Below are 21,183 nucleotides of genomic sequence, written 5' to 3' on the forward strand. Positions count from 1 at the left end.
AATGTTTATTTCGAGCTCCTGTCTGCATTTTAATTTTAATTTTGTGGGGATTTCAGAACAGGCTGGGCAGACGGAAATTTTTGTCCTGGTTCCTTTCCTGGTGGAAAACAGACCCACACTGCTGCTGGTTGACACCCAGCTCTTCTCAAGAGGAAAAAAAGAAAAATCTTCCACATTAAACTCCAGACACACTGGCCGTCATATTCTTGTGCCATCTGCATGGAAAATTAGCAAGGAAAACAGTAAATCCATATCCAAATACTCTGCCTGGCTGGGACTTGGAGGTTGGTGGCTGCAGAGGGAAGGAGAGTACGCTGGGAGTGAGCAGAATTACCTCAATTCCAAAATCTATGAACTTCCCAAGCTGGGATATCATGAAAAACCAAGGAACCCTTTGGAATGAGCTTTCCATGGGCCCCATTTCCCTTCTGGCTCCTGCTCTGAGTCAGGAGGGCTCAGTGCTCAGGGAGCTGCTTCCCTGAGCATCCAGCTTCCCGGGGGCAATACCTGATTTGAGGATTATTGCAAAAATCTATGGTGCCTTGAAAGGGAAACACTTCTTCAGAAAGCATTTGTACACAAAGGCTTCAAACTGGCATTTCAGAATCCCAGAATTGTCTTGGAATAGCTCAGAGCACCAATGAGGCTCTTCTGATGGGAACTGAGTCCTGAGCTGAAACCTGGGAGGAGCTCGGATGGAGGAAAGGTTTTGCAGCAAATTTGATTTCAGCAAATATCAGACTTAAAAGGTTCAGGTTCCAGCTCCTCACAGCTGGGAAGGACTGAGGTGAATCCACTTCCAAGCAGTTTTCCAAGGAGCACAACCACCTGGAAGCTGGAAAAGGGAGCTTGGTTTTACTACATTTTATTTGTGTGGGGATCAGTAACAGGGAAAACGCTGAGAATTCTCTCCTGGAAGTTGTGCCATGCAGCCCTGGACCTCTCCTGACCTGCTTTTAGTCATGTTAATAATTCTGAGCTTACTGGAGACACACAAATTTTCAGATTTGATTTCAGGGACCCCCTGAAGTTGTAGAGTTGCTCTGTTGGCACCAGCTGATGTGGGCAAGCACCGAGGGCAGAGAAAAGGGGGACGGATGCTGGGATTTCCAAGCTACATCACAGGATTTTGCACAGTAAAGCAGCAATGATTTAATTGTCTCTTCAAATAACAACAACTTTTAGAAATGCTGGCGTTCCTGGGAATTGCCTGAGCACCTGAATGAATCCCTGTGTGAAGTGTTCCCTGCTGCGGAGGGAAATATCAGCTTTAGGAAAATTGCTGATGGTTCAAAACCTCTTCTTGTCAGATCTACAGCCAGCATTGTACCCGAGCCATTTTGCTCCAGGCAAAGAACAGATTTTTAGAGAAATGCTCTTCCTCATCCAAAACACAGAGAGGGAAAAATGCCCCAACCAATCTTGAAACAGATGGGAAAATACAAATATTGGATAATTAGGAGTCACAGGGCAAGAGGAAGCCAAAACAATTTCTCCCACTTCTATCAACTGCATAGCATCCACCGGGAACAAAGGAAGTTAAACAAAAGAAAAGTCATTTCAAGTAATAGAAATAAAAGCTCTATATATTATATCACATGTGAGCCATAGAAGCCACGAAGATATACATGGAAAAAGTAGAAAAATCTCAAATCCCACATTAAGTACAGAAGAAGCTTTCAGAAATGTAACTTAAATTTATTTAATTGGCCTCCAACCTGCAGTTGGATTTACCAAGGCTATAGTTCATGTTTATTTAGAAATGAAGGACTGAAAGATAGAAGTAGAGCTTTTGTTGCAGATTTTTTCCCCTCCAAAATTTTAGGAGACTTAATGAGGACCTAGACTTTAAGTGGGCATCAAGGTTCACTTCAGGTTTCACTTTTACTCTTGGAGACTTATCCCCCCTTTCCTTTCCCCTTTCCTTTCCCCTTTCCTTTCCCCTTTCCTTTCCTTTCCTTTCCTTTCCTTTCCTTTCCTTTCCTTTCCTTTCCTTTCCTTTCCTTTCCTTTCCTTTCCTTTCCTTTCCTTTCCTTTCCTTTCCTTTCCTTTCCTTTCCTTTCCTTTCCCTTCCTTTCCTTTCCTTTCCTTTTTTCTGTTTTCAGAGAAGTGAAAATGATCCAGGGAGCAGATTTGCAAACACTGCCTGTTCTTTTCAATCCCCCAGTTCCCTGCAGATGTAGTTGGTCACTTTGACTTGACTTACAGCTGCAATTATGGCCCTTACCAAGCTGGGTTGCATTTGTTAAATGCTGCCAGCACAGAAAAAAAACAAGCCCAGTTAAGATCCAGCTCCAAATCTGGCCCTTCTCCTCAGATTCTTGCTGGTTTTACACACAATTTCAAATTTCCTCATTAGCCACTTGGCTCATCAAGGGTTGGAGGTAGGAAAGGCTGTGTTAATTGGCACCAGAGGATTGCAGAGTCCCAGCTGGCACAGAAAAAAAGGAAATTATGCCTGTGCACACCTAAGATTAACAATAAACTAAATCTCCCTTAAATACCTTCAGCCTTTGAGGAGCAGCAGGTCGAAATCTCCTCTGAGCAAGCAGCTCTGTCATTACTGGAAACCACACACTGTCCTAACTCTAATCCCTCAGAATTTGGGAATTATTCAGACTGTTATCCTTTTCAAACTGTTCCATGTGGAAGTGGAGCTAACAAAGTCACACTGTGCATGTAGAAACTTCCACGTGCACGGGTGATTTTCCTGAAACCTTTGCAGCCCTCGGCTACAATTAAACCAATTTTGACGAGAATTTGGAAGGCAGAAAAGTATTCTGGATTTTTTTTTTTTTGTTTTGTTTTGTTTTTGTTTTTTTTTCCTGATTTCATGCAAAACAGGCTGCCCAGAAGAGTCTTCAAGAATAAGCTGTCACAGAGGTACAGGGCAAAGGACAGGGAAAAGGTGACAGAGACTTTTTTACCTCGGGAAACGTCATTCAAAATTTCGTGTAATTTTGCACGCAACAAAACTTTGTGTGCTGCACCCAGGAGATGCAGCTCCAACACCTCTGGAGCTTCTCTGGATGCAGCACATTTTTCCTGGGAAATCTCAGCACCCCACTCTGCCCCCAGTGCCCTTCCAGTTCTCCTAAAGCTCTTGAGAGCAAAAAGAGGCACCTGAGCCCTTGGCACAGCTGTGAATTTTGGGGTGTCCCCAGAAGCCCCCCATGGCCCACTGGTCCTTGAGAGGCCTGTAGCCCTCAAACCTCACTCCATTTTGGTGTTAATCCCTTCTTCCTTGGGTTCAAAGCTTCAAAATAGGGGCACAACCAGCACCAATCCAGAGCATCAGTGGGAAAACCAACCACAGAGACAGGGCTGATGCTCATAATTAACCCATTTAACCCATTCCAAACCCGCTCGTATTTCCCAATATATGGGAAAAAGAACATTTCCATTCCCTTCAAGGAACCTAAGAATTGTCACTGCTTCCCCAAGCTCTGCACAACCAGAATTGCTGTGGACAGCAAAGACAAGAGACATTAATAACAATTACTGCTCAATTAGCTGCTGTCAGATCTGGCCACCAGGGTGTTTGCTGCTGGAGACAAACACAGGCATTTCTTCCATTCTGCTGTGTATTTGAACTATTAACTTGACATTTACATTCATTTGTACCTTAATTTATTAATGTCTTTTTTTTTTTTTTTTTTTTTTTGGTGGGTAGGACAGGCAGTCATGCGGGAATTGTTTTCATTCAATGTGAAATTTTCCCTGTTTCTGAAGAGCCAGGAGGCTCACAGATAGAGTGTGGCTAATTCAACAAGAAACTCCAGAGAAACCCTTTGTCATTAAAGGTTTAACTGCAGAAGGGTGTTTTCAAAGGAGCCTATTCATTAATATCTTCTCTTTTGTGTGAGTAACACTGCAAAGCCCTTAATGTTTAATTTCTTTACATCTAAGGGGTGTTACTCATGGTGACAAAAGCTTCATTTGCACCGAGGCCCTGAGCTAGGCAAGATGAAGTCAGACTTAAGTAGAGCAAAGCACCACCTTGCAAAATGGAGAAAGCTGATAGGAAACGGGAAGAAAATAACAGGCAGGTGTTTAGGGATGAATAGGCATTCATGTTTTTGATGCTGTGATGGTCATGGTTATATCTGAGTCCATAAAGGAACATAACTTCATGTAACTGTTCTGTGCCTCTTCTTCCCCTGGAGAGTGTTAAGGGTTTGGTTTGACTTTTTAAAAGATACTTGATTCCTTTGACTTAATATTTGGAGAAGTAAATCAGAGCTGTCTCCTGCCCTCAGAGCAAAAATTACTGAGATCTGTCATGGCTGAGGTCTCAATGCATCGTGGCTTGTGAAAATCTCTCTCTGACACAGACAAAAAAAGGGGCTTTTGTATGTGAAAGAAGTGTTTTTTCCAGTCTTGGATTTTTTGAGCAAGGCAATATTTTGAAGAGAAAGTTCAAATTCTAGGTGTTTTACAGAATCCAAATGCAGATACTCTTAACAACCCCACAGGTTCAGTGTTAGCTGGAATCACCACGAAAGCTTCCCCTGAAAAAATCATCACTGCCTTGGCCAAGGGCAAATTGTGGAAGAGCTGAGGAACAGCAGCAAAACAGCTGAGAAGATCAGAGAGGTGTGTGGAAGCTGAATATATTTTGGTGTCTTTAAAATGGTTAAAACAGGAGACAACACGACCCAAAGTCTATTTTTCCTTTTCTCCCGCTGTGAGTATAACCTGCTGCAACACAACCCCTGGTAACTCCCTCCCAGTTTGTGTCCAAAGGAGAATTTGGAAGTAAAAAAGTCCTTCCAGTTGTACCAAAATAAACAAAGGCAAGGACAAGCAGCCAGAGGAATGAAATCTCAATTATCTGCTACCCCTAAATACTTCCTGCTAGAACAATTTGTAAGTTGACAAACTTAATTAGCTTCTTTACCAATATTTTCCAGATGTTCAGATTTTTGTTAGACTCCTTCAACCAGATGTTTTCCATATTTAATCATATGATCTGTGGCAAATATTCAGCCACCAACAGACCAGTGGGCTCTGAAAATTAAGCTCATCCAAGCAGGTAATGTGCAGCCCAGTGCAATAATCTCCAGAAAATGTAATTGGGAACTGTGACAAAATCATACACATGTGACTGTGGAAATAAATAACTTGGGTGTGGATCACTAAAAGAAATAAAGACTTAAATGGTGTCAGTGGCAAAAGCTCCCAGATGTTAATGTTGGCAGCTTTATAAAAAATGTCACAGGCTTTACAATCTTTGGAGAGCAATAAAATATTTCCTTTTGAGATACTCAACACTTGAGGCAATAAATAAATAAATAAATAAATAAAATGAAATCCTCTCCCCGGGGTGGTTGATGATGGGAGGAAGGGTTGACAGTGAGGGGAGGGGGGAGAATTTAAGTGCCATTTTCTTCTTTTGATAAACACAATAGATGCAAAAGGGAAGTTTTTCGTATTATTTTTTATCTTTAAGACAACAGAAGTGGAAGAGGTGTCAGACAACTCCTGACTATTTCCAAATAACACCAAAAAAAGGTGTGAGCAGCTGCAGAAATAATTGCTGGCCTGAGTTCCAACTTCATTCCGGTAAAAGTCTCACTAATTAAATTTTTAATCAATGTCAGGTAAAGATTAATCCACCATTAGTTGTGTTGCTGACAAAATCCAGGGAGCAAAAAACCAACGAAGGTTGTGCTGTGTCAGCCTTAGGTCAGCATGGGGAGAAAGCCCAAACTAAAAGGAGCAAAATCAGAAGCGTCCATGCATCAACAGGAATTAAAAGGGGTTTTTTTTTCTCACCCCCTGAACTTCTGTGAACATCTTTGAATTCCCCTTCCTTGTGGTTTCAAGCACAGACCTAACCCTTGTGCTGGTCCAGGTGCATCAGGTACCGAGACACATCAGGTGAGTTTAGAGAAACCCAAACTGAGCCCCTGGACCAAAATTCATGGAGAAACTTGGAAAACATCACAGACCCACCACAGCCAGAGCCAGGTGAATGAAGTGATGGATTCGGGTTAAACTGCACCTTCTGGGGTCATCTCCATCACACCCTGAGCCTGTGCGTCCCTTCTGCCTCTCTGCCTTGTTCTCTGCTGCAAAAGTTCCCTCAATCCTGCACAATAAAGATAAAAAATGCAAACAGGGCGTCAGGGTTTCAAACGCGAACAAAGATTTTTTAAATCCTTTTGAATTTTCAGTCTTTTTCTTGAATTCTTGGGAAGTTCCAGCCTTAGAAAGGTGAAAACATTATTGCAGGGTGTGGTGCTAAACATTATCCCGGGAATTGGTGGGAGGGAAGAGAAGAAAGACACAAAAGGAAAATATTTCTTTTATTTGAAAAAGCCACATACAAAGAAATACAAGGAAATTAAATGTTGAGTGAGCTACTGGAAAGGTCTCAATTTTCTTTTGAAAGGGCATCATCATCTCCATCAAAATTGGTAGCGGTTCACAGAAAATGTTTTAAAAAAAAAATGTATCACCTATCACAAATAAAATGTGCCACTTGCTGAAAGCGTTGTCATTTTCCAAACAAAGGCTGAACTCTTCCACCTCCTCTAGGTGAGAACGATTAACAAACCCGGGAGGCTAATGATATGCAAATTGCCTCCATGGAAGAGTGGCTCATTTGCAATTCCCCCTGAAAACACCTTTGTTAAAGAGATCTAGAAAACAAGGTCTTCCCCTTCTGTACAATCTTTGGAGAAACAGACCCTTTTCTTGTGCACATTAATATTCCTCCTACTATCTCTGGAGCACAGCCACTGCAAAGCTGCTGGCTGAGGGATTTAATGACTATTTCAATTAAAAATGTTATGTCCACCCTGTTGAATACAGAATTTATTAAGGAATCTTCAGGCATGATGGTCAGACCAAATGAAAACACACCCCACACCAGAGCAAGTTTGGAAGCATCAGGTTGAAGAGCTGTACAGAAAAACTTCTCCCAGCAGGTTACAGGGGCATTTAAGTGGCAGGTAGGATCTGAAGAAAATAAAAATATTTAAATAGAAGCCATTTGGTGGCAGCTACAGCTAAAAAAACATCTTTTAATACCATCTGCACTGCCTGCTAAAATCTGAATTGTGTTACACTCTCGAAATGGAAGCCACGAGCAGAAGAGAAATGCATTTTGCTGTGGTAGAAACCTGCAGTGAGCAGCTCTTTCCAAAGGGGTGGCTGAAACTGGAGGCTGATTTTTTAACTGCAGCCCCCTCACTCTGTGCCTCCTTCTGTCATCGTTTCTGAGTGCCCTGGGAGTCACATTCCGTTAGGAAAGCTCAGGAACAGGAACTGATTGCTCTGTCCTCATCTCCTTCACTTCAAACACTGCAGGACATGGATCCAAGCGATCACAATTTCCTGTGTGTTTCCAAAACAAAAGGAAAGAAAAAGGCACGGACTCCAGAACAGTGTGGAATTTCTTCAATATTTTATACAATTCTTTATCCATTCTATAGCATATTCTTGAAAAACATCTGAAACCATAGTTCTGTAGTACAAAAAACTTTAAAACTAGAACCTTGTGAGCTCTACCCGTATTAAATATTCCCTATGGCCATAGGTGTGAAATAGGAAATATGAGTCCTGGTCAACATTTGAGACAGAAATTCAACCGGGATGCATTGTCTGGGAAAGACAGGAACAGGAAAGAGAGGAACAGGAACAGTGCAGCATCACTGGAGCCTGCAATGTCCAATTTGTAGGGAATTGCCAGCAGCTTCTTCTGTTTGCCCTAGAAACTGCTCCTATGTGCATGGAAATTGGAATTGTGCGCGTTTTATCCGTGTCCTGCTTTCCTGAGCGTTTTCCCAGTCCTGGGAAGGACACCCTGAGCCACTCCGGGTGATTCACCTCTGCCAGGAAGCGGTGCCTTGGCTTTTTACTGAGCTCCCTGTGTCTTAGAAACGTTTGGGGGATTTGGAGGCATCGCAGGAGTTTAAAGCTTGTTTTTCCATCCTGCTGGTGCCATCTACTGCTGGATTTCGGCTCGAACAGAGGAAGATTTAAGGGATGGAGCAGGGGGGTCCTGCCAGCTCCTGAGCACAGGGCAAGGACCCTTCTGTGCCATTTTTTAACAATCACACAGAGCTGCAGCATAAATTACACTTGTGCACCAACAGAAAGCCAAGCACCTGCTGGGACAGACCCTGCAACGCTGCTTAGGGCAGAGGAATGCAGTAAAAAAAGTCTTCCAGATGGGAAAACACCAATCCAGAAAAACAGCACTGCTGGGATATTGGTGTGTAGAGCAGATCTGTAAAGCTCCATCCTCCTCACACTCCCTGCACTTTTCTTTGCGGTCCTAATCAGCTGAAAAAATCTGTGTTTTGAGCAATCCATGTTTTCACAGCCAGCCAGGAGGATGGGTGTTCTCTGGGCCAGGTCAGCTGAGCGTTGCAGCTCCCACCTACACATCTGCAAGGGACAGGAATATCCAAATCAGCCACATGAGTGAGCTCCAGCTGCTGGGCTCTGGCCCAGGCCAGCGAGGGGTCAGTGCTGGGGCCCAGGACAGGAGACAGGCGGCCTCAGGATTTGTGTTATCACATCTGAGGCTCAGCAAAGGACACAGAATCAAGGTTTAGGTAGTCCCAGAGACACCTCTCTCTGCTCCCCAGCACTGGCAGCATCAGCCAGGGCTTCCCTGCAGTTCTGTCCTCCCACCTCACATGTCAACAGGTCTCAGGGAGGGAAGCTGTCAGAATATCAGGGAATTTCTGTCCTGGCTGCCCCATAGCACCCGGGGAAGAGCAGAATCCTTCCACAACGGGCTGGAGGGGAAAAGAGCTGCACTTACCACACAAACAGCACCTGTGATTGTTCAGGAAGCCAAACAGAGCCTCTGGTGAATCTTTCTGTGAGCCAGGAGCACAAGAAGATGGTGGCATCAAACCAGAATTATTTCACCCTTCTGCCTGTTAAATTTGCAGCCTGTCTTTGGGTGTTTTGGATGGAGCACAGTGCAGAGAACCAGGTGGGTCTTTGATTGTTTTATGAACAGGATTATTTAATGTGGCTGCTTAAAATAGCAGGGAACTGGGTTAGGCCTATTGGGCTGGAAGAATTTACACCTCAGATATAACTCAAAATGGCTTTATAAGCTTTCTTCCTGAATGTAAACATTCCCATTTGCTTTCAATCCTCTAAGCTGTAATAACCTTTCTTTGGATAAATAGAAACATGCCACCCTCCAAGAAATACAATTCCTGAGAGCAAAAGATGAAGATCTGTCTGGCAGGGAGGTGCAGGCAGAAAGGGATGCTTTGCTCCAGGACTCTTCTAGGCTGAGACAAGCAGGAGAACAGGCAGTGCCCTAACCCAGTTGAAATTCCCAATCTGCTTAATTTTGGGTTGAGTTCAGCAATCTCCACCTTCTGCCCTCAACTCTTGGCTGTTCATCCCACCAGTAAAGGGAACTGAGACACGGAGGCTCTGGTGCCACAACAGCAAATCCCTGTATCCAATACACTTAAATAATCTTGCTTTGCCTGGGGCTCTGCAACAGACAACAAGCAAGTGGAATTGGAAGAGCCAAAATTAATTATCTGTTGTTGACAAAGCCACCCACCACGGGCAAGTTCAGGTGAGCTGAATGATGCTGAGAACTAAACATCAGATAGCTGAGGCTGCTCAAATTAATTTCAGAGCTACAAAACAGAGCAGCTTCTGAGCAAAAATCTCAGTTTACAGTAACAGGTTTGCAGCTGATGCACCCTCTAGTGGCACACAGACTTTGCTTTTCCTGGAGTAGAAAACCAGATGGGAGCTTTACCCCTTCCCTACAAACGCCCCTGGGCATCAGGGTGACACTGTTCCACAAGGAGCACTCCCCATCTGCTGTAGCTCACATATTAATTTTTTTCTACTGCCCCAGATTGTTTTTTCTCGAGTATAGCTACAAAAACGCAAGCAGCAAAAGGCTCGAATCCAGAAAAACAAATGGAAAACGATGGCTTTGTTGCACTGTAGCTATTCCAGACCACTATTAAGTAGTCCAGTAAGAGCCTTTTAACTGAGTTGTGCAATGTATCAAACTTGATCTCGTTTGCAGATCTCCTGAACTATGCAAGAGCTGCACTTACTGCCCTGTAGCAGCACAGTCAGGTGCTGAAGCAAAGGCAAACATCCCGGGCAGCTCATTTAGCCAGAGCAAACCCCAAACTTGCAGCCAGAGCTCCTCTTCCTCCCCATCTGACCCAAATCTGGGCACTGTGGCACTCTCTGAGCACGTCATGCTTGTTTGAAGAGCAACATCATTGGGTTTAGAAGTCCATGAGAGCCTGACGTATCCAGCACCAGCAGCATTCCTCTCCAAATGAATATCCCAAGCCTCCAGGCTGATACTAATATTTCTAAGATTCTACCCCTTCTGTGAATTTAAGGCTTCATCTGCCACTTGGGGTATTTTTTCCTTCCTTTCTGTCCTGTTCCTACTATCTCCCGTACAAGAATGTTTATAAATTATTTTCTAATTGAAGACTCTACTTTTATTCCTTTCTTTTTAGCTTGTTTTAGGTTTCATACATCGATCCCAGAAAAACAGTCTTTGCAGGGATGAGGGGAAAACCCGTTTTTGAAGGGAAGGCAATAGATTTGGGGTGACCTAATTGTGCCCTTCCAGTACCTGAAGGGGGCTGGCAAGAAAGATGGAGAGAGATTCTTTACAAGAGCCTGGAGCGAAAGGTCAAGGGCGATGGCTTCACACTGTCAGAGCAGGGTTGGATGGGATATTGGAAACAAATCCTTCCCTGTGAGGGTGGGGAGGCCTTGGCAAAGCATGCCCAGAGAAGCTGTGGCTGCCCCTGGATCCCTGGAAGTGTCCAAGGGCAGACTGGATGGGGCTTGGAGAAAGCTGGGACAGTGGGAGGTGTCCCTGCCCGTGGCAGGGGGTGGGATGGGATGAACTTCAGGGTCCCTTCCAGCCCAATCCATCCCACGATTCCCACAGCCTGTGTTGTGACCCCTTCAAAAAATCTGAAAGTCTGATTATTTAGCCCAGTTATTTTTGGGCAACCTCTCCAGAAACATTTCTATGGCGGCATCTTTATATATCAGGGAGGAAATTGGTAACCTCAGCCTCCAGCATGAGCAGGGGACGTGGCACAGAGCCTCTGCTTAGCATGAAGCTACCAGGGCTCCCCAGGAAGAAAGGACAGGTGCAGGGACTGATCTGAACTGCTCCAGGATTTGGAAAAGGAAGAACAAAATATTTTTCATCTGTCAGCACTTCTTCAGTTTCGCTGTCACATCCCAGCGTTGGTTGCTTTTCCGAGGCAGATCTTATCTCCCAAACCACATTGCTCTCACTCATAAAACACCTGGTGTAGGAGATGTGCACCGAGGCTGGAAAAGCACATCACTCAGGTTATCCACTGGCAGGTTCCAGAGGGGACAATTGTCCTGTGCTCAGCCATCAGAAGCCCAGAGCTCCAAACTTCAGCCTCCTTTTGCTCAGAGCATCCCGGCACTGACGTGCGAGGAGGCAGTCGGTCTCCACAGAGCGCAGAACCAAAACATAATGAGTTTTAAAGCTCCAACCACAGACCCTGAATTATGCTCCACCTGCATTTCATAAACAGGATTATGCTGGACTTGCCTATTTTGAAATATGACCATTCTCATAAGGCTGGGCTGCCCCAGCTCTGCCCCAGGCCTTGGATGTCTGCCCTCATGGGCTCTCCCTGGTTTGTTCCACCTTCAGCATCCACTCGTGTACAACAGGGATCGTCAGGTTTCTTGGGAGCCTTCCCTCTGCTGTGCAATGGCTTTCACGGAAGTTTCTAACAGAGACTTTTCCCAGGATCAGTTTCTCCTTTGCGTTTGGGTAAAAATTATTGAGAAGGAAACATCCTTCCCAGTTGAGGTGGATTTTATTCCAGGACATCTCCCATTTGAAGGAAACCTTTCCCATCTAGAATAAGGATGTATTTCACAACTCTATTATTTTTTTTTATCTGGGCACCATTTTGCCAAGTCTCATTATGGGACCGAAATGGCCCGTGAAATGTTTGCTAATTGCTGCAAGATTTAAAAAGGAAAAGAACAGACCTGTTGAGCAGGGTTCCCCTGGAGCACTTCTGCTCAGAAGGGCACAGTGGAGGAACAACAATGCAAAACGTGCCCTGCTCACTGAACACCAAATTACTGGGATCACTTTCTAACAGCAAATGAAAAATATGTAAAGGTAATTACGATTTTTTTTCATTGTTTTCAATAAATCTAAGCCTCTAATTACCTAGAGTTTTTATGGGAGGCTTTAGATGAAGTGTGTTAGCTCTCTCTTTCCTCAGGGTTCAACAGTTGCAGGGCTTGTTTCAGTAATCCCAGATTATTCTCTCATTTTACCTTCCCTCTTGCTCCATGAACCTGTTTGCATGCAGAAATTTATTTAAAGAAGTTTGCAGCACTTACATGACACAATGCCACTGATACAGAAATTACTGGAGCTTGTTTCAGTCTGTCAGCTTGACAACAGAACAGAATATTTTGTTTTCAGAAGGAACTATTTAGGATATTTCTTCAATTCTTGATTTTTAACACACTCCACTCAGGATTTCCAGTCATTTCAAGAAGCAGTTTGGCACCCAGTCGATTTCTGTGTAAGTTTAGTATCCATCCAACTCAACTCAAAGTGGGTTAAGCCAGATCCTGAGAGTGGGCACCCTTAAATCCACTTAATGGACACAGCTCCATTGGAAACTGGTTTTCTAGACAGATTTTTCTGCCTAAAGACAAAAAGAGCCCAAACCCATGGTTGAAAGACAATGGTTCACAGAATCACTGAGGTTGGGAAAAAGCTCCCAGACCATTGAGTGCAATGTTGGCACTGAGCCCAGAGCACTGAATGCCACATCCAGGCTTTCCTTGGACACCTCCAGGAATGGAACCATCCGGGTTCCCCTTTGGAGAGCACCTGTGTCAGGACACAGATGGACTAAGGGACAACAGCCCAGTGTCCAGAACTTGTGTGGACACCAGGAAGTCCAGACTACCTGGTCTGGAGAGCGCAGGCTGAAAATACCTAAAATGCATGAGATATAAGCAAGGCCAATAAAAGGCTCAGAGTGGCTACTGGGCTGTTCCTCCAGATAAAATACAAACTGTGTGTCATGGATTAAGTTCTAACCAGAATAAGCCAGTAATCAGATTTTCAGAGATAGGGATCTATTTTATAGGGTACTAAGCATTCTGGCCTTGATTAAGCAGATTATTTCTGAACAACTTTAAATCAATTGGAAGAGTTCCTGGATAAGTCAAAACCTCATTTATGTGCAACTGGGAGATTATTCCAATTGCATCAGCTGGTTTGATTAAAAAAAAAAAAAAAAAAAACCAAAAATCATTGGCTTTGTGTACCAACCCTGCCTTGCTGTGTCCTCAGAGCATCATAACTCTCTGCTGCTGCCACTGCAACACACTGGGGCATTTTATCTGCAGTCATATGGGGCTAATTAAATGACTCACTGACAATTAACACCCATCATTTGGGTGAATGCATAATCCTGGGAGTTGAGCTGTTGGGGGGGACAGAGTAAAAAGTTTTTTCTCACTGGAAATGCCCTGGTTCCCCTTCATTTCAGGACTCCTGGTCCCTGCTCTCAAAAAAACCCAAACCCTATAGCAAGCCAAGAAATGCTTCATTTTCTGTCAGTCCTGGTCCATGAAAAGGATGCTGGAATCCTACAGCTCTCAGGGGTGCTGCTGGCTCAGGTGCCAGATCCCAATGGATGCATCCCCCACCCACATGGATAGGACTCTGATTTTCCTGCATTTTCAGTTTGCCCAGGAAATCTGCCAAAAAAAGAAAAATAAGCTCTTCCCACACTCAGAGCTTATTGAGGCTGCTAAGTCAAACACTCAGAGTAAGGGAAAAAGAGTTTTAGAGCTTCTGTGAGCATTTTGAGCTGCTCTGTGTGTACAGATTGCAGCACAGCTGCTGCTTGATACCCAGCACAGAAGGGCTCTGGGGCTCCAGCAGGGCTGAACATCAACTCAAGGAGTGGCCTCTAAAATCTCTGCTTCACTTGCTGCAGCTGAGGAAACTCTCTAAAGGATGAGGGCAAACCTTGAAGGAGGGACAGCTTTGCGGGTAAAAGCACTTGGATATTGTCCTGGAAAATGGATTCCACCCAGTGATTCCCTCTGAGCAAAGCAATTTGCTTAAACCAAACCTTTTTTTCAGGTGATCACCAAATTTTGCTGCTCCTCTTCAGGGACCCAACACACAATCTGTGTGCTAATTTGAGGAAGTGCCAGACACTGATAGAGATAAAATCAGCAGCAATTGCATGAACAGAATGGTTACTTGTAGCCCTGAGACATGGAGGAACCACTGCTTTAAGGAGATAGATAATTTCATACTTGGTCATCTTCAGTCCTCAAAGCTCTGGATAAGAGAAGAGAGGGTGATGGGATCCACTGTCTGTCAGGATCAATGTTCTAGAGTTTAAGTTTTCCTTCTCCAACGAAGAAAAATGATGGTGCTTATAATGAGTGGAAATCATTGTTACACTGATCTTCACAGGAAACAAAAGAGTGCAAAACTCAGATATGGGGATGCTGCACCAACTTCTGCTAAGTTCAGCAAATGCTTCTTCAAAAATGGAATTTTGAATAGTTAAGAAATAAGTGCTTAATAACTTCAAAGCCAAGAAACAAAAATCAGCAAATTTACTCTTTTTCACAAACTCAAGCCCGTATGGTTTTGTTCACCAAATTATGAAATAAAATGCGTGTTCCTGCTAGGATATGTCTGTCCTTAGAAGGGAAATCCTTTATATAAAAAAACTCAGGACTCAGAGAGCTCCAAGTGCCATTCCCCAAAGTGTTCATTCCACCCTGGAGCTGGTTGAAGAACTGGCAGCTGGCTGTTCTTGGAACAAGGTCACAGAAGAACCTTCTCCCTGCATTAAATGAATTCATTCCTGTGGATTCCTTGTTCTGCTTGTTCTGATCCAGTTCAAGTCACTGCAGCCATGTTAAAAAGGGCTTATTGGGTTTGGCAAGGGTGATTGTTAAAAGTTTTCAAATCACATTTTACTCAATTTAACTTATTTTAAGCTTGCATTTACGTTTTGTTCAGGGTTTGAAGTCCTGGAAATTTTTCAAAGAGCACTTCGAAGTTATCACCATTTTTATTCCTGCTAGTATTGATCAGCCTCAGGGGAAATAACAAGCCCTTCTCTCGTGCAGAACTGTAAATGCAAAATAGCTTTCTGTTGAAATACATAAACCTTTTGTGTCTCACCATGATCTGAGAATTATTAGAGGGGGTGTATCCTTTAATAACTTTGAAAAATGAACAGGCTTATAACAGCTGGGAAAGGTTTTAACATACAGCTGTTAAGGGAAATTTGCAGGAATTCATGATTCACATCTGAATTTAGAGGCTGGATGAGATTAAATGTTTTCTACCAATACATCTTCATATTGAGACGTTTTGGATTCTGGCTTTTGAGCAAATGCTGGGCTGTCATATATAATCTAAATGTTTTTATTGGCAAAGGAAAGGAAATTGTGAAATTGCTTTTCATAACCTTTGTTTTAATTAGGTTTCCACTTTCTCATTATAATAATAGACAGTCCCCTAAGACTCTAAAATGGGTATTTGTTTTCTTCACCCTCTGACTCTGCGCAATCCCATCCCATTTATTACTTTGAGTCATGGGGTAGAAGCCAGAGTGCAGCCAAACCCAGGCTGGCAGAGGCAGACTCCATCTCCAGGCGAGGCTGAACCTGGTGGAAGCTGGAATCCCTTTGTGCAGACCTGGAAATACCTTCCAATTTACAGCCAAATTCTGCACCAGTTGTAAAACCCACTCCAAAAAAAATTAAATTTATACCTGGTGGGTGGATAGCTGAGGTCATCAAAGAAGGCTCTTTCTTTTTCCAGAGTATGGAGGTGGGTTTGGTGTGCTCCCAGATCCATGATTTCAGCACAGCCATGGGATGAGGGATGAGGGACAGAACTGCAAAGCTGGAAATTGGCAGAAGGGCTGAAGTGCACCTCTCACTGTGTTCACCTTCAGCCCTTCCTGATCCTCATCATTCTCACAGCCCTGGGGCTCAGGGATTGTCTGGTGGAGCCAGAGCCAAACAGAAGAGCCACAACAGTGATGGGAAAAGAAATGCACAGAAAAGAAGAAAACACCTCAAAAAGGAATTGTAAATAAAGAACAAACAAATAAGGACGAAATGGACCGATTTAGGGACAAGCTTATTGATGTACTGCAGGTTAGAGAACTGCTCTGAGAAGCTTTTTGCTGACATTAGCTGGTGATTCTCCTCCTTCCCTCCTTATTCCTACAGGAGAGTCGAGAATCACTGGAACTTGCACATTCCCCAGATTTATGGCCCCAGGAACAACCAAAGCCACAGTGCCTTCTCTGCTGGCTCAGAGCAATGATACAGAGCTCCCCATGGGCCAGAGACACACACAGGCTCTAACCTTGGCTGAACCTTTCCCCCATCAGTCCTGATAATTGATGGAGCCCAAGGAGAAACGACGGCAGTTTAATAACGCTCCATGGTTTCTGGGTGACTGCTGGTGTGTGACTAAAGCAACATTTAGGTTAGGCATTACCCAACGCTTCTCAACAGGGGCCACGGAGGGGAAGAAAAGCAGGAAATGCGAAGAAAGGCCTCAAAAATTGGAAAATAATTCTCACTTTGAGATTCTTCCATAGGCACATGGGATTTTCTGATCTGCTGGTGTGGCAGAGGTGTTCCTCAGTATGGAATCATAGGTTAAAACCTGCATAAAAAAGGCACAGCAATTTTACATGTTTCCCATGTACAACAGGACCTCAGTCTTCTTGCCTCATTTTCTGCTGACATGAGAGCAAAAGTAGATCCAATAATAATTCTGGAAAAATCTTAAGGAAGCAGATTTATTCAGATCCATTATGCTGGAGACCTGTTTGTAATATCTTGCAGGACTGGTGCTCAGTCATGTGAAATTCCCACCCCCAAAAAGCCTCAGAAATACCTGAGCAAAATGGATTATGTTGCTTTTTACCTTTGCACTGCCATTATTCACATCTGCAACATGTAGGTGCCCATAATGCACTGACAAATTTCTGAGAGATCACAGAATCACTGAAGTTGGAAAAGAGTTCTGAGGTCACTGAGTCCAGCCTGTGCCCCAATCCCACCCTGTCCCCAGCTCAGAGCACTCAGTGTCATCTCCAGGGATGGGGATCCAAAGCTCCCTGGGCAGTTCCATTCCCTGAGCACCCTTTCCATGCAGAAATTCCTGCTGCTGTCCACCCTGAGCTCCCCTGGCACAATTTGAGGCTGTTTCTTCTCATCCTGGATGCCCTCCCGGCTGTCCCCTCCTGTCAGGGAGTTGTGCAGAGCCACAAGGTCCCCCCTGATCCCCCTTTTCTCCAGGCTGAGCCCCTTCTCAGCTCCCTCAGCCTCTCCTGGGGCTCCAGCCCCTTCCCAGCTCCGTTCCCTTTCCTGGACACACTCCAGCCCCTCCAGGGCTCTCCTGAAGTGAAGGGCCCAGAACTGGACACAGCACTCAAGGTGTGACCTCGATGACATGCTCCTTATAAAGGCAAATTTCCATCTCACCAGAAATTTGCTGCTCCCAAAAGGGAATATTAAAGAAACCACAGCCTAGGAGAAAATACAGCTGAGTTTTCCCCACCAAATACACAAAGTTTTTATCTTTTCAGCTGAAGAAAAATCGCCAGTGATGAAGAGTTTTTAAGGACCATTGACATGCAGATGACGAGTTCTGTTAACCAGCAGCATAAACCTACATGGTTTAAAGCAATTCACTGAAAAAGTTCAGTCTTCTTCTGTTTTTTATAGCTGTATAATATACATTTGGTCCAGAAAGTTGGTAGGACAACTGATGTTGTGAGCTATAAAATATTCAGCTCACAACACCAGAAAATGCCTTTGGTTACAGAGATCAGAAGCACTTATCTCATAAGAACAGAAGAGAAGATACAAGCAGCTCCCTGACTTCCTGCAACACTGAAAAATGTTTTCCCCCTCTCAACCTGAAGAAATATGTCTTCATGGAAAGAAAAATATGGGATGATAAGGAATGTCTGAAGATCTTACAGCCAATATATTATCATGAGCTATGGATGGAATAGAATGATCCTCATGGCCAAATGTTCAGGAGCTCAGCATCCAAAATGTTGAGTTGCTTTAAAAATCAGCCTGCTCCTTCTGGAACCTAGCTGGGAGCTGATTTCCTTTGAAAATCTGGCTGTAATCATGCACAAACAATGTTCTCCTAATAAAAGAGCCACTGTTGGCTGCATGTTTAATTTATGTGAATTTAATCCTCCATGATAATGCAGCGAGTCTTGCTGAGAACTGCTGCCCATATGTAGAGAACAAATTCACATTAACCACAGTAACACAAGTGCCTGACTTGGCCAAACCATTGAGCCAAAGTCTGGGACTTGCTAACGGATCAATATGGAAGACATATGTTCTTTGGGATATAAATTATGATCCTTTTCATCATATTACTTGTGCAGTCCAGTTTATGGAGTCAAGCAGCTTAGCAGAGCTTGTTTGGATGGATGGAAAAAACGTGAATCACAAGAGGAATTCCCAGAGCTCTGGTTTGATAGGCACCTGCTTATTCTGGGCAACGTGGGTTCGTAGAGCTCAGTTAACAGCCAGGATGAGCAAACCTTTCCTCCTGGGTCCCATCTGGAAACACAGGTGCTACAACTTGTCTGTCACAGACTTGCTGTCTTTATTACATTCAATTTAACCAGAGAAATCAGAGCTTCTGGAAAATAGCTGCTATAAAAACACTTGCATACGTTCCACTAAGCAATTATGAGCCTGCCTTACATTGTTTCAGTGGTTGTGGCAAACACTTCTCAGGCAAAGCAATTAAATAAATTAATAGTTTAAAATATACAGGTGCCATGCCTTGATTTTTAAAATTCCTTCTTTAAGATTCTGAATATGCTGGAATAGATTCACTGGGCAGTGCTGTGAAAGTTGCTCATCTCTGGGGAATTTCTAACACCTCTTCCTTTAACCAGCATTGCTTCTCCAACCTGAAATCCTAAAAGCCATTCCTCCCAAAAAACTGTTACTTCTGAAGCTCTGCAGAGCCCATCTGCAATTCCCATTACCTCAGTCGAGCAAGGTCATCACAGGGATAAAAACATTCCATGCCACATTTATGATTTCAGAAAAACAACCAGTGCAGAGCTTTGATTTGCTTTCCACTTGAAAATTAACGCTGTGGGTGCTGCCCACTCCTCTTTGCTTAGAATGTGGGAATTACAGTTTTTCCAGCCCAGCTCCATGGACCTTGTGCTCATCAGGCAGGATTTGCGACGTAAGACTGAAGGACCAGTTGGGCAGCCCAGAACTCCAGTTCAACAGGGATGTATCCATCAAAGTTCTGCTCACTGAAGGGCACAGGGAGATAAAACAGTGATTTTGCAGAATTCTTTCCTGTGGGTGTGCAGTGATATTTGGGTTACTCCTGGATGGGAAAGGAGCCAGTGCTGTCTGTGCTCTCCTCACTGCAGGCACCACGGCAGGAGGGGTTACAGGCAAAGCACAGCTCATCCTCCAGAGATGGAAACGTGGAGCAGCTCAGAGCAGAGACCCAGATCTAGGCCTGCGTGCAATGTTTTTGGTTTGTTTGTGGTTTTTTGTTTGTTTGTTTGTTTGTTTTGTTTTTTTTTTTGTTAACATGGCATTCACAGGGATTTTTAATCCAGAACCTTCCTCTCACCCAGCGGCTTTCCCTGTGCACTAATGAGAGAGGAGCACACGGAACTCCGTGGTGTGGATCCATCTCGGATCTCTGCAGCTTTGGGCAGCTCCCTGCAATTCCCAGCTTCCCTCTGGAACACTGGCACGTCTCCTCACCCTGCCCAGCATTTATTGGTGGAGATTCAATGCAGGGAGCTTTTAAATTTCCCTGGACCAGCAGAGAGGAGTAACCTCCCATCCATGAAAAGACCCAGGTGTCCCATCCACCTTCGGCACCTTGGCTGGGGTAAGAAACATCCTGAACACAACAGGGTTAAAACCAATCTGACAAACGAGGCAGAGCATGGAAAATATGAAGAGAGCTCTCTGGTAGCACATCTGAACCCAGCACAGCTCCCATCTGCAATCACTTAGAGGTGCCCCAGTAAAGCACAGCCCGGAATGCCTGGCTAATAAAGTGTCAGCAGCAGGGGGATTACGAGGGAGATTTACAAGAGTGCATGAGTGGAGTTGCTGCTGGAGACATCCGATACACTCCGTGTTTGATTCCAGGCTTTGGGAAGGCAATGAAATAAGCCCTGGGACTTGTGTTGAGAAGCATTTTGAAGTGCTCGCTTCTGCCCCGCGTACCTGCAGGAGTCCTGGCAGCAGTGCCTGCAGCACCTCGCCTGCCACATGGGTCTGGTGCTGCTCACATTCCCTTTTTAAACAGCAGCACGGAGAGAAAAACCTCTCCCCTGACTGCCAGGATGACAGTCCTAAAGGAAAACCCAGGGCTAATGCCCTGCTGCGACCTGCAGCTTTCTCCCTGTCCCATTCCTGCTCTTAAGTCTCATGTGCAATGAAGTAAAAACCACCAAGTTTGGGCCAAAACTTGCCAGAGCTACAGGGAGGTAAAATCTGAACATTTTTCACAGTTTTTTTTCTCTAATTTTTAAGGAATGATCTTAAGTAGACATGTGATAGCTATTTAAATCTAAATTAGATGAAGCATGAGTAAACCCACTGCGGTGAACACTTCGACCTGGAAAGCTTGATTAGAGGAACAAACACTGCTTTTTCAATCTCTCAGTGATGAACTTACCAGCTCTACTTTTAAATGTGTTTTCCTTTTACAAACTGGACTTTCCAGGAGGCAATTAGAGTGATTTGGGCAAAAACAAAGAGCGAAATATTTTCCCTTCATTGTCTAAAGCAACAGAAATAAGTGCAGAGCTTATTACTCACTCCCTGAGTAAATGAAAAGAGAAAACATTTTGTGCTTTGTTCCTGCACAGGAGAGGGGGATGTAAAACGGGCAATAACCTCAGCCACAGCTCTGTCATTTATGACAAAGCTGGGCTGTGGCTCCAGAGGGATGATAAAGCTCTGGATGTGCTGAAGTGTTTGCAGGAAGAGGCTCCTCAGCACCATCCATCAGCCAGAGCCTTGGCAGCCCCTGAGACTGAGCAGCCCAAGTGCCCCCTTGAAGATGTGAGGGAC

The sequence above is a fragment of the Cinclus cinclus genome, chromosome 14 (genome assembly GCF_963662255.1).
Source record: "Cinclus cinclus chromosome 14, bCinCin1.1, whole genome shotgun sequence".
Lineage (NCBI taxonomy): Eukaryota > Metazoa > Chordata > Aves > Passeriformes > Cinclidae > Cinclus > Cinclus cinclus.